This window comes from Aythya marila, assembly GCF_965140915.1.
Source record: "Aythya marila genome assembly, chromosome: 2".
Lineage (NCBI taxonomy): Eukaryota > Metazoa > Chordata > Aves > Anseriformes > Anatidae > Aythya > Aythya marila.
Window position 1 is genome coordinate 57,503,195 of NC_139043.1, and position 10,247 is coordinate 57,513,441.

Below are 10,247 nucleotides of genomic sequence, written 5' to 3' on the forward strand. Positions count from 1 at the left end.
CTTACTTTCTTGCAGACACATATTAAAAAGAGTCTTGCATGTAGCCTCATAAAAATTGATATTTTTATAGAGAAATGACTTTTCCCTCATGTTAAGGGATTTATTTTTGCATTGTTTTTAGATTCTTGCCAATACTCTATATACTACCTGTGAATCTTAACCTACAGAATACACTCATGCTAAAACTAGCACAATTATCTTTTCATTCCCTGTAGTTTAAAACAACTTTTCATGTACCACAACAGATCTCAGCCTCCTGTGCTCAATACTTTAACCACTAAGGCCACAGCTTTCCCCATGCTGCTCTCTGAGTTGCAGTAGTAAAGCTATTTGTGAGGCTAGGCCATGAACCATATTGTAAATTGATTTTTTTAAAAAGGCAGCAGGGGAGAGGTGGGGGGGCACAGCAGAAACCACCCAGCAAGACCCACTATTTCTTGCCTTCTGGAACTAGAGAGAGTTGCTTATTCCTATACAAAGTGAATGTCCCATGGGCTGTAGAGTTGTCTCAATTCAGTGACTTTTTACAACCACCCTAAACTCACTTTGCATAGAGTACAATTAGAAACTAGGCATTCAATGAGTGAGGCAACAAAGAATTAGGGAGGAGGTCACAAAATCTAAAATGAAATGTCATTGTGGGAAAATGATCAAAGCATGCACCCAGGGAAGATAGATGTAGACCGCCTAAAACAGCTGTGCAATTCTTTAGGGACTTGATGGAGTTTTTGCTGGATCTGTGTTACAATTGTTCTCATGGTTCATGCTTTATAAACCCATAGCTTGTTCTAACTGGTAGTGGTGTGAACCTGATGAACTGCTGCCTGGGTCATTTGATATTGTTTCAGTAATTTAAACTTATTTTTTTCCCCAATAAAATATAATGAAAAGCAACACTTCAGACTTTTCTACAATACAAATCCCACAGACCTAAAGATCAGAACTGAATAATGACACAGAAACTACACTTGAAGAGATTAAAAGGATTAAATAAATAGCTTTCTATAGAAATAATTTTTGAAAACCTTGTGGAATGTGATAGAAAAATGAGTTGCAGCAGCATGTTTGTAACCATCAAAGGAATTCAGTTTGAAGGCCTTATTGCATTCTAAAGGACTTTTTGAATGGGCAATTTGCAGGTCCCCTTTCTCTCTCAGTGCTCTGGTCCCTTCTGCTTTCTCCTTTTCACTGATGTAGGAATGGCTCTCATTCCTAGATCTCTGAATATGTTTGATTTTGGTCACTGCTGCAGTTTCCCAGCTGTTACCCGAAGGTTGTTTTGTGGTTTGGAGTATCTTCTGTCTCAGTTGTGGAGGCCACCAAGAAAACTAGGAGGTCTGCCAAAGCATATAGGGTCAAAGGGAGTCCCCAGAACAGTGACCTCCCTTGCACAAACAGCCAGCTTGGCAAGTGTAGCCTGGTAATCCTGGGAAGCAAAGTCATTTGTTTATACAGAGAATCAAGAGCAGCACCATGAATTTTTTTTACATGGGTAGGACTTGCAGTTTGTCTCACTCTTGTTAGTGGCCCCATCTCTGCAGTGTCTGAATAGCTCAGACTGAAAAATCCCAGACGCAGCATTACTCTGTTGAACTCTCCCCAGATTTCTCCCTGATCCCTCAACTGCTCCAGTGTCCCTCTGCCAAAATACTGAATGTTTATTGGACCAAGCAAAATGGAGAAAAACAGGAAGAAGAATTCTATGATGTTCTAGGACTTCCGATCTGTTAGACATCCAAAACTCTCAGTGAATAGGCATGCCTTCTTTCAGATGTCAGTTTCACAGTGTGTTAAGGCTTGGAAGCTTTTCAAACTAAAGGGTAAAACTAGATGGATGAAAAACAATATGAAAATAGTCACCTTTCTCTCCACATTCAGTCATAGGAGTAGCTGAGAAGATACTGAGTGGTGTCCAAAGGGGGAACAATTATTGGCCTTGCCCTGGCCATCACATCCCATACCAATTATAAATAGTTAGTCTGTGTTCAGTTGTGGTTATAGTGGACGTGTGTGCCATCTGACGATAGCTATGTTGTGTTACTGTATTACGTCCCTCTTTTGGAATTCATTTGACAAATGATTTTGGTTTCTGCTTTTGTAACTATTGGAAAAGTGAAAACATTGTTATACCTTTCTGCCTGCTGTATCATGTAGCCTGGTTTGTGCCCAAGCAGTACTAGTCTGCTCAAGCTACTTAGAGCAGTTACTAAGGCATGTGCATCTTACATGCTATCTTCTCATGTTCAGATACAAAAAAAATCATGGTAATCCTTATAACTGTTAGTAAATATAGACCTTTTAGTGATTACCACTGTACTAGTATGGAAAACCATCCACTGTCATCTTCCAGAGACTCTTATGATCTAAGAGGTGTTGTTCCTTTTCATGTTTAAGCAACATTTCAACTTTATCCATTGCTGGTAGCTGAATCCTATTTTATGTTTACTGACTCCTCCTATAGACCAATTACCCTCTTAATCTTCATTTAGCAGAGATATATATACAACTTCTTTTTCCTTTAAGCAATACTAACACACCTACTTGATAATTTTGGGTGGGCTTTTTGTGTTCTATAGCATGAGAAAGCAGGCTATGCAAACACTGTTGTAACTACTGTTACAACACTTATTGTGTACGTGTGAGGCTCATGGAATGGCATGCACCTTAGAGCATTCATAACTTTAATTTATTAAGATATTTCCTAACTTAAAAAGAAAATAAAATCCATCTGCTGACTACACCTACTTCTAACTTCACTGTATCTAGCCAGACCGTATTGAAATAATATGTAAACCTAGTTGTGGAGTTCATGGAAAGGGAGTGAGATCACTGGAAATTCAGGCCTGGTTTGGTCAGAACCTGTCCCCAGTTGACTTTGTTGGTTCACAAACTGCCGGAGACCTGGTTAAACTTGTGACTGATTAACATAGTGTACTATTCTTTACATATAAATTACCACATGGAAGGGCAATTTTTCTCTTCCCTCCATGAAGTTGATCTCTCCTGAGCTGTGGTGCATTTTTTAGAATTCCTCTGGACATCGGGTTAAAAAAAATAATAATAAAATAAAAAAGTAATACACTAGAAAGCCAGAAAAGAAATATCAATGTTTGAGGGTAGTCTTAAAAAAATGAATAGGAAACTCAGGTGGTAAACTCTGAGAAAGAAGAAGTGACCTGCATCACCCACAACTTTGGGATTAGATCAGGAAGTTGCATCTTCTCCTGCTCTGCCAGCTCAGACCTTTTGTCTAGAAGTACTGGCAGTCTAAACTGTAGAATCATAGGATCGTAGAATCATAGGATCATAGAATATTGCAAGGTGGATAGTTCCTACAAGGGTCATGAAGTCCACACAGGACCTAATGCTCTAAATTTCAGAAATGTAGTATATTTGACAGTGATTGTGGTGAAATAAATAGCTCTATGTTCCTGACTAGAAGCTTGGACATGACTGGAAAAAAAATCTACTGTTCCTGATCTTTTTAGCTTACAGGGATAATATTTATTGTCACTGTTTGCCCTCTGTTTCTCAAGTTGTTTAGAAGTGTGAAAGAAAAGCAGAAAAAATATCTTACTTGAGCTTCTGAACAGAGAAATATAAGCCTCCTTAAAACGGATTAGTGTAATTATTTAAAAATTTAAGAGAAATACAAAGATTTTAGCATACCACCCAAAAGAGTGGAATTATTATCAACACTTTCTATCCAGTTTTGAAAAACATGCTTCAATATATGCTGTCTACTGATGCCCAAAGCACCCATCTTTAAAAGTGAACTTTTCATTCTCTCACGAGCACAATGATCAGAATCACCTAGCACCTTTTTTTTTCCCCCCATATTCTTTGTTACTATATCCAAACCAAATAAAGATATTAATGAGGATTAAGTCCAAGTCAAGTTAAAACCTCAATTGTTCCTTCCTAACAATATGTGGTTGGATTAATTTGGGAAAGGATTGTCTTTTTCATCCTTATTATAATGTTTATCACCTAATTGAGCCATGCTCAAACTTGTGGGCAGAGATCAAGAATTAGAACATAATCCTCAATGTGCCTGAGAAATTTAAGGCTGTAAGACTGTTTCTCTTTTCCGTGCAAACACTACTATAAGACTCATGATCAAGTGTCTGGAAATATTAGCTTTTGACAGTGAGATAAAGATATTTTTATTTCAAGGAATGAAAGAGATAATTATTAATTAATAGTTTTCTTAGCAGAAAAGAAGATCTACCTGACTTGCTGGGTGGCAGAACAAGCTGTTTACACTCGCAGAGTAAGGGAGTATGGAGCTCATACCTTGTAATTCCAGCTAGTGCCTTTACTTTGGTGAAAGACATGTTTAGGAGAAAAAGTAACCCTGGTGTGGGGAGACAGTTCAGTGAATGTCTCTTTGAGAGGAGTGTAGATGAACAAAAAGAATGGAGAGGCCTTAAATATTTGGTTTGTGTCTGTGTTATCATATTTGAGTGCATTTCTGTTATAAATGTAGGCATCTCATAAAGTAGAGCAATTGCATTGAGTGTAAAAATCAGTCAAGTAACCAATTCTAAGCAGTGCTGGAGCCACCTTAATCCAGGACAATAATTTGCACCTTTAGAGTGCAAAAATCAGAGCCTAAAAAAGAAGGGAATTTTTTCTTAAACTGTTACTTCTTGTCAATGGCTGTCCTTTGCTATATACTTCCTGAAGAGCAGAAATAGCAGAGGGTCAGGAGACCGCCTAGAGTGACCAGCAGAAGAGCAGCAGCTATGTCGGGTGTGCTGGGGCTGACGCCCCATGTGGGGATTTAGCACCCTCAAGCTGCGGGTCAGATGTTCCCACAGAAGGGGAAGTAGCCAGCTGTCCTAGCTGGTACTCAGCAGAAAATCAGAGAGAGACGTTCACACATTTATTGTTATACTTTGGGAAAGGAGCAGCTGGCATTGCCTGTTATCTGTTTTTCATAGAATCATATAGAATCATATTTTCTTCCTGTTTTCCTTTTATGTTGTTCCTTAAAGCATCCTTTGTACAGCTGCCCAATACATCCTTTTCAAGTAAGAAAGATTAGCTCATCTGAGTGCCAAACAGATTAATTTTTCCACGTTTCTGGGAAGATGCTAGAGCCAATGCTTATTCGTGACTCCTAACATTTGAATTCATCTCCTGTTATTGCCAGCCAGGGATCAACAGAAAAATTTCACAATGAAATTACTCATTTGAAAGGGATTTAAGCTCCTAAATACCTTTTCCAGGCTTTAGTTCCTCTGTCTCAACTTCCCATTTGCAAACAGGCATTCCCATCTCTAATTAGTTACAAATCTGTGATAAGTTATGAAACATTTTATTACTGTGAAGGGAGGTAGCATATTAATACAATGTGCAGCAGAGGTCTGAGAGACACAAGATTCTCAACTTGTGTCTGTATCTTCTTCCTTACTTGTGGATCCTGCTTTAAATAAAAATGGAGACAGAGAAAGTATCATGTCTGGACAGTTTGCTGTGTTAAAGTTACTACTTTTTTTTTTTTTTTCAATTAACATTTTACAGATTTTACGGAAAAAGTAAAGTCTTTGTCATCTCCATGGTTCTAAGGATAACTTAGTGATTTAACTCCTTGGGAATATATTTTATTTTTCATCTGTTCATTTCGTTAGTCCTACTTTATTTTATGAGAGAGCTTTCAAAAATATTCCAAGAAATGAAGCAATAAAGGACAAATGACTGAGTTTTTGGAATGTAGAAGTGTATTTCTTTGGGAATCCTTGAAGCAGATGAAGTGATAGACAAATGTTTCACTCTAGCTTCAGCCTGAAACTTGTAGTTTCAGAGCAGCTGGAGCATTGGCACAAGTTCCTATGTTATGTTTTTCCTTTAATCCATTCATGATTCCCTCAAATTTATTCCATTCTTTGGTTTAAAATGAAAAAATAGTGAATCCACTAAGCGCCTAGAAAAATATAAAGCTCTTGTATCATGCAAACCTCTATTCACATTCACAAAACTACACAAATTTATTCCAACTAAGAATGTAGCCTTAAAACCAATGTCCAACTACTAAAATGGAATAATCAAGAATTATTTATTGCCTAATGTTCAGATGGACTTAAGTGCAAATCCTTTTTTCTTTTTATTTTTAAGATCCAGCCAGCAGTCTGTCCTTCCAAGCTTTAAACTTCTCTTGTCTTGGTGGATTATGGTTGATGAGGAAGTTAGTTTTCCAACTGGGAGGCGTGTTCCATGTTCTCTTCCTAAATATTTTCCATGTTTTTGGTGTGCGCTATATACTCATTTTGTCCAAGGAAAAATAGCTTGAAACAGTGAAATAATGCAACCTGTAAAAGGCTAGATTAGTTTCAGGGATTTCTTACCCATACTGTGTATTTCAGGTGAGAATCCTTTATCCTGAATGAAGGAACGATCTTGATTCCAGTATTTTGCTCTTCATATTTGCACATTCCCCACTGCCGGTTGAGAATCGAGTAGAAAGCCACAACTTTACAGGAAACTAGAAGCTTGCCTAAAAACAAGTGGGACCATGAGCTGCTGTTCCTCTAAAGTCTGGATCATTTTGCGGCACAGAGATAAACAACATGCATAAAAACAGCTGATGCACTGGGAATTAAAGACAAAAACTATGAAACACCTTTGCCAGCTGGCCTTTGAAGTCATGTATGCCTAATGGGTATATGTGAGGGAGAAAAGATGATAAGATGTGGAAGAGAGCAGATCCATGGCAAAATAATGATGGAACACATCACAAGTGGAAGAAAAGTGTTTTGTAAGAGAAAGGGACAGAGGCCTTTGCTTTCATTCCTCTTTTTCCCAACTGGGGTAGTATGTCCTCCAAATTTTCTGGGCACCACAGTTTTTTTCCATTCCAAAGCCAAAAAAGACTATTGCAGTAAATCAGTCTGTTTTCCTTTGTAGCATTAGCCACAAAACTTCCCAGAATTAAGCCTTGATCAAAACCATGTGTGGGGGAGAGGGCAAAAGGAACCAGGCAGTGAAAAATCAGCTGTTTCTTCTTGGACAAACGTGCACACTCTATGCAGTTGCCACATACTCTTGTGCAGAGCTTGAACTCTGCACAGCACTGGAGACCTGGCAGGGGATGTGCCACTTGGTCAGGACAGTGGCAGCGTGCTGAGGCAGTAAGATGGGAGGTGGCAATCTAAGAACTGAGGCTGGGTTATCCCTTCTTTTGTATGTGTGTGCATAGGTCTGTTTACTTTCTGTTAACAAACTGAAGGCATAAATTACGTCATTGTATGCATAAAACCATGCTGTGCTGAGATGGTGATGGTTGCGTGCAGTTCCGGGCCAACCCAAGTGCAACAGGCAACAGAACTGCAATAAATATGGAGAAGTATAACAAGGGTTATCAGAGGTATGAAATGTGCAAGGAGGAGTAAATAGACTATGGCTTTTCAGATTTGAACAAAGAGATGATGTGAAGAGGCAGTTCTGTGAATTCATGTATGGTGCAGAGAAAATTATTTGTGGATCTCTCTCATCTACCTACATAGATTAATATTTCTCAAGAAAGTGAAATTATAATGCAGCAGCTTTAGACAAAAGTGAAGAATGTCTTTTTTTTTTTTTTTTTCCCCACAAAACTTACTGTAGCATTGACATATCTTGTTGCTACAAGACATATTGGAGTCCAAATCTGTAAATGATTTTTTTAAAATATATGTTTTAAGTCCATGAAATGTAGGTCTGTTAGTGATTATCTGTTAGTGATTACCACTAACATTATCTGTTAGTGATTACCACTAGTGATAAGGAACAGGATACGATCTATAGATGCTCCCTAAAACTCTAGTAGGGTATCATGGACACAACTACTTTGTCATGTGTTAATTTCACATGTTTTTCTCCTGAACTTCTGTCATTTGTGCCTTTGAAACAGGACACTAGTTTTAGATGGACCTTTTGGCTCAGCCACTATGCTAGATCTCATGTTCCAGGACTTCATGGAATAATTCAATTTTCTAGTCTTTCTACTATTTGTCCACCAAGAGAGAGGTGAATTCTACTACTTTTATGTAAATAAGGCTGACAATAATACTACATTTTTTTCTCCCCATTTTTGTTTTCTTTCACTGCATCTGTACAGTTTACCACAAAATAGTACCAAGGCACACAGACTTGATTCCAAGTAATTGAATCAAACTTGTCAATCATCATGTCTTGCTATATACCTTGTTTGGAGAAGATTTTGTAGAACTAGGAACATACTGGCAACTTGCATTCAAAAAAGGGATTTTTCAGCTTTCATAGGAAAGCTTCATGAAGCTTCTTTCTTTGTGGTTCTTTTGGTTGCTTGAAAAAATAAAGCTAAGAGAGGACAGGTTTCAGTCCTGGGAAAGCACTACAAATTGTTGAATTTGCAAGGTATTTTGAAATAGCAATATGCAAGTAAATTTTAAGTGAGGATTAAAATATGGACAGCCCGAGTAGGACAGAGGTACATCTGTTTGGTTGCAGACAAGGACTGCATCTTCTCTTAAGTCACGACAACAATGTTGAATCCTGTTTTCATATCTCTCTGAATAAATCCAAAGTGATGCTGTAAGAATTCCAGCTGAGAGTCATCCTGATGTAGTATGTTATTCTGAAATTGAAGAGAATTTGGGCCACCAGGTGAAGGTCATCAATTGGCACTCACCACCCTATCCAGCTGTACTCCTCCTACTTGAGATTAAACAGTACTACTGCTACCCTTGTTGCAGCTCTTCCTTTAAAGTTCACAAAGCACATGACTGGGAAACATACAAAAATTGCAGGCATGGATTCATATATCAATTTGTACTTACAAAGTCTGCAGTGAGGTTGCAGTTTCTCTTGCAAAACTTACAGCATGCAGAGTGAGAAAATGTAATGTGGAGGTGTGTGCAACGCCAGCATCTCATGCAAATTAAACATTCAGTCCCTTTTATTTCACTTGTGTCAGTGATTTCCTCAGCCAGGCTTCAGTGGTTTTAAAAGTGCAAACCTGCTGCTTTCTTCATCACTTGCAGGGCCACTGGGACCTGCACTCTGTGTGCTCTATGGGAGTCAGCAGCTGCTTAGATCAGAGTAGGCATGTGGCTGATTGAATCACCTGTCACATTGATTTATGGAGCTAGAAGGTCATTCCTTCGTGACTTGTAATTTTTCTTCAGATGAAAAATATAAAAGAAGAAATTGCAGATGACCTCTTTATTAAGAAAAATGTAAAAATAATGAATAAAGACACACACACACATATATATATATACATATACATATTATTATTTTTGGATAATTCCAGTCAGTGGAGAAAACCTTTCTCCCATAATGGCATCCATAGAAAAAAGAGAGAAAGAAAGGAAGGAAAAAGGAAGGCAGGAAGGAGGGAAGGAAGAGAGAGAAAGAAAGGCTCATTCATCACTGACAATATATTTACAATACAATAATCTGTTTAATGGGTTCTGACTTGGTGATTAAATATATTGCCACTCCTCTTCTGACTAGATTTAGGTGCTTGCTCTAGTAAGCAGGTAAAATCCTACTTAATGTCCATGTAGTTGCCTCTACTTCTCTAGTTCCTGTGTTGCCACTTACCTGGGTAGTACACAGCTCTTCACTTTGTGCTCATATAAAGCACATCACTTGTAAAGTAAAATGCTGTATAACATAAAGAAAGAGGAATCTGTTACATAAGAACACAAAAGACACACCTGAGGTGCTACCACAAGAGACATATCATATTTTAATGAGGAATAATTTCTTTGTCTGGAAGAATTCAACTTTTTAAGCTTTTAATTGAAAAAAAAATAGGATGAAAGGCTAACTAAAACATATTTTCATTTATCTTCATTACTCTAGCTTAAGTATGTCTGGAGAAGATTTTTTTTTTTTTTTTTTTTTTTTCTGGCACAGTAAAAGTCACATGCAAGAGCAAAACTTGGCTTATTTGCTTAATTCTTTATAAAGACTTTTCCTCATGCCTTTCATTCCTTTCACCCATCACTCCTGAGTAGGAATGTTGTTGATCTCATGGATAAGACTGAAAGCAAAGCTCCATGAAGACCCATGGGTGCGTACTTTCAGTCCTGATCTCCAGGTGCCCCATGCATCAAATACTGCTTTTATTTTTGAAGTAAAAACCTTTTCAATAGCGATGCTGCTAGTCGCTGAGTAACACAGACACCATGGCAATGCCAAGTCTGTTACCCATCAAGAGTTCTCAGAATAACCAGAAATGTCCCATGGGAGACTTAGAGCTAAAATAAGTTGTT